Source organism: Tamandua tetradactyla, chromosome 24, assembly GCF_023851605.1.
Source record: "Tamandua tetradactyla isolate mTamTet1 chromosome 24, mTamTet1.pri, whole genome shotgun sequence".
In the NCBI taxonomy this organism is placed as follows: Eukaryota; Metazoa; Chordata; class Mammalia; order Pilosa; family Myrmecophagidae; genus Tamandua; species Tamandua tetradactyla.
In genome coordinates, this window is record NC_135350.1 from 4,748,898 (window position 1) to 4,753,406 (window position 4,509).

General features: G+C 42.3%; 1 pseudogene; it reads right to left on the bottom strand.

Annotated features, from left to right (window-relative positions):
* Positions 1-2,718: 2,718 nt before the first annotated feature.
* On the bottom strand, positions 2,719-4,271 carry LOC143668562 (importin subunit beta-1-like; annotated as a pseudogene).
* Between the last annotated feature and the right edge of the window lie 238 nt (positions 4,272-4,509).

Sequence of the window (4,509 nt, forward strand, 5' to 3'; positions counted from 1 at the left end):
TATACTGACTCATGGGCTGTTGCTAATGGTTTGGCTGGATGGTCAGGGACTTGAAAAGACCATAATTAGAAAATTGGTGAGAAAGAAGTCTGGGGAAGAAGTATGTGGATAGACCTTTCTAAATGGACTAAAGACATGAAGATATTTGTATCCCATGTGAATGCACAGCAGAGTGTGACATCAGCAGAGGAAGATTTTAATAATCAAGTGGATAATATGACCTGTTCTGTGGATACCAGTCAGCCTCTTTCCCCAGCAACTCCTGTCATTGCCCAATGGGCCCATGAACAAAGTGGTCATGGTGGTAGGGGTGGAGGTTATGCATGGGCTCAGTAACATGGACTTCCACTCACCAAGATTGACCTGACTACAGACACTACTGAATGCCCAATCTACCAGCAGCAGAAACCCAAACTCAGCCCCCGATATGGCACCATTCCCTGAGGTGACCAGCCAGCTACACAGTGGCAGGTTGATTACATTGGACCACTCCCTTCGTGGAAGGGGCAGTGATTTGTTCTACCTGGAATAGACACATACTCTGGATATGGGTTTGCTTTCCCTGCATGCAATGCTTCTGCTAAAACTACCATCCGTGGGCTCACAGAATGCCTTATCCATTGCTTCAGATCAAGGAACACACTTCACAGCAAATGAAGTGCAGGAATGGGCACATGCTCATGGAATTCTCTGGTCTTACCATGTTCCCCATCATCCAGAAGCAGCTGGATTGATGGAATGGTCAAATGGCCTTTTGAAAACTCAATTACGGTGCCAACTAGGTGGCAATACCTTGAAAAGTCGGGGTAATGTTCTCCAGGAAGCTGTGTATGCTCTGAATCAGCGTCCGCTGTATGGTGCTGTTTCTCCCATAGCCAGGATCCATGGGTCCAGGAACCAAGGGGTGGAAATGGGTGTGGTACCACTGACTATTACCCCTAGTGATCCACTAGGAAAATTTTTTCTTCCTGTCCCTGCGACCTTGAGTTGTGCCGGTCTACAGGTTTTAGTTCCAAAATGGTGTGTGCTTCCTCCAGGAAAAACAACAATGATAGCATTGAACTGGAAGTTAAGATTGCCACCTGGTCACTTTGGGCTACTTATGCCTCTGGATCAACATGCCAAGAAGGGGATTACATTATTGTCTGGGGCAATTGATCCTGACTATCAGAAGGAAGTAGCACTGTAACTACAAAATGGAGGTAAAGAAGAGTTTTCTTGGAATATAGGAGATCCCCTAGGGTGTCTATTAGTACTACCATGCCCTGTGATTAAAATCAATAGAAAACTGCAACAACGCAATCCAGGCAGGACTACTAATGGCTCTGAAACTTCAGGAATGAAGGTTTGGGTCACCCCACCAGGCAAAGAACTATGGCCAGCTGAAGTGCTTGCTGATGGTAAAGGGAACATGGAATGGTAGTGGAAGAAGGTAGTGATAAATATGAACTTTGACCACATGATCAGTTACAGAAATGAGGACTGTAATGCTGTTTTGTTCATGTTATACTGTTTAAGTTGTAAGATACCAAGTTGAAGAATGAATGTTGCCTAAGGATTTGCACCCTATTCTGGAGAGATTTAATGTGTTTCCAGTTATATGCAGGACAGTTGAGTATTGTCAGGTAAAAGAGAAAAAAATGTGTACTTATTTGTTTTCATTTGGAAATTAAGTATAGTTTAAGGTGATATATATATATATATATATATATATATATATATATATATAGGTGCCAAGTTGACAAGGGGTGTACTGTCATGGTTAGGGACATGTGTCAACTTGGCCAAGTTGTGGTGGCTGTTTATCTGATTGGGCAAGTACTGGCCTGTCTGTTGCAATGAGGACATTTCATAGGATTGGGTCATGATCACATCAGCTGCATCCACAGCTGTTTCCAATTGTAAGCAGCCAAAGGGGAGTGTCTTCTACAATTAGTGATGCTAAATCTAATCACAGGAAGCCTTTTAAGGCGAACTCAGAGGAGACAGGCCCCATTCCTGCTTTGGCTGGCGAGCCTCTCCGTCGGAGTTCATCCAGACCCTCCATCGGAGTCGTTGGCTTCACAGCCTGCCCTGCAGATTTTGGACTCTGTATTCCCATGGTCACGTGAGACACTTTTATAAATTTTATATTTGCAAGTGTTCCCTGTTGATTCTGTTTCTCTAGAGAACCATAACTAATGCAAGATGGTTTTCTTTTTCTTTTTAAAGCAGGTAAAGCCATCATTTTTCTGTTTTGCAAGACAGCCAATGTTATGGTTTCCTATGAAGTCTTGCTTACTTAGCTGATAACAGCATGGCTCTTGAGGGCTCTTGGTGGCTGCTGTTGTTGCTGTGGCAGATTTTCAGCGTCCTATGTTTTCAAGCCTCACTCACTCAATCCTCTCATTCTCAAACTCAGCATCTGTGCACACTCCTCACTTCTGAGTTTTTTAAAAAATTGGATATTTTCAGTAGGGGGGCGGTGTCTCAGGTTATAATCCCAATGGTAACAGATGAAGCGTGGTTCTTCGTGGTTTCCTAAATTCTTTTGTTGCCCAAGTAGCAAGAGTTTTGCTTTGTTAGTCTTCCATTTCTGTCCTTCAGCTAATAATGCATGGATCATGGGCTCAGGTTCTACCAGTTTCAATACTTCTTTCCCACATGCTGTGCATAAATACTTTATCAGCCCAGTAGTATATACTAACACTCCACCTGTATAATCCTCATCTTTAGCAACTAGCCCACAGCCACCAAAGAAACCTCATACTCAGCTTAATTTTTCAGTTCAATGCCCAGGAAGGGCCTTCATGTACTTTAGGAATTCATCCCTCAATTGTGCTGACTGCCATCACGGCATCCTCCAGCCCAACTGTGCTTTGGAAATCCTTAACAAGGAGGCCAGGACAACATCAGACATATGCAGACATCTTGATGCTGCACTTTCCAAAGAACATTCTGAAGAGTTATGCAAAGTAAAGATTGAAAGTCATTAAACTGGATCCTATTGGATGTACTCTGGATATGTGACTTTGGGTATGTGACTCTCGATATGTGACTCAAAGTGCTTCACATGGAGTCATTCCACAATGAACAGAGTTGGTTTTTGAACCACATAGTAACAATTCTTGGCACTATTTTTCACAATTTCCAACAAAAATTCATATGCAGCACCCCTCAGATTGGTCTGGAGTCCATCAATTCTGTCTGTTTTCTCTAAGAGCTAAAAGTTCAAAGGAAGAGGATAGGCAATAGGTAGTTGGTTCTTCCTGATCATGAGCTACATCTGCTGTTTCATAAGCAGCTTCAGTTAGATTAGAGAAAGCCCATCATGCATTTGAAGCACTTTCAGTTCAACACTGAGGCCCTCAATCAGGCATTGCGATATTGAAGTCAAGTACACATCATTTAGTGTAGCTTCAGAATGCAGTTCACAAATTCTGCCCGCAGTCCATGCAGTTGTATTTTGAACTACACTGGGGTCTTTAGGTGGTCCTAGCCTGTATAACTAGTGGTTTGAACTGATTAGGCTCTGGTCCTTCCAAAATAAAGGTAAATGCCATAAACCATATCCTAGTGTTGCTAATCAAGGTTCTTGATATGTTCTTAATTGAAGGGTAGGGCATGAGGGACTGGGACAATGTCATCTCATCATAGAAGGTAGCCAGAAGCATGAGACATATCCCTGCTGCTTCGTAAGAGTTTCAGTTATCATCATCATCATTATTTTCATCCTGTTTAGTTAGTGAGTGAGGTTTGGAACCAGGTACTATAGTGCTCCTTTGGCATGAAATGTGCTGATGTGCTCAGGGGGCCATCCTTGTTTTGCTGCCTCTGAATCCTTAATGGCCAAATCTATTGCCTCATCACAGACATTAGGTCAGAATTCTATTCCTTGTAGGGCCACCTCATCATTGTCACTTTTCATTGCTTCAACTGTGATTGTATAAAGAAAGGGATCCATGTATGTCTCCATGTACTGATATTACAAGGACATTGGCTTTACCAGAGTCTATAATGAAGCCATTCATTATATCTTGTATCTGGACACTATATAGCTTCACATACCAACTGCATAATAAAGTACCTTTCAGACTTGCAAAATTTGCTTTAGTGAATTCCAATAAGTTCAAGACAGCATTAGTAGCCACTGACTTCACATTATTACTAGACTCTTCTTTCCTCATCTTCTGGATTAGGGCAGTCAGAATCTCACTGGGTTTCTCATATAGCTGCTCTGGATCTGTAGCTTGACAAGTGCAGCCAATAGCTTCCAATGTTGACTCCTTCATGAACTCTGTGCCTTTGGGGTTTGTGATATTGGTCCCCAGTTGAGGAATTAGTTCTGGCCATTGGTTCACTGGGATCTGTGCACAAACAATATTAACCACACATGTGAGGTAGAACTTGGCTGGTAAGTTTCTGTGCACAAAGTTTGCAAAAGATTTTTGACTTCCTGTTGAACATTAGTATGAATAGCAAGCCATATTTACTGATATTGTTCCTTGATGTCTAGATCCTTAAAGGTCA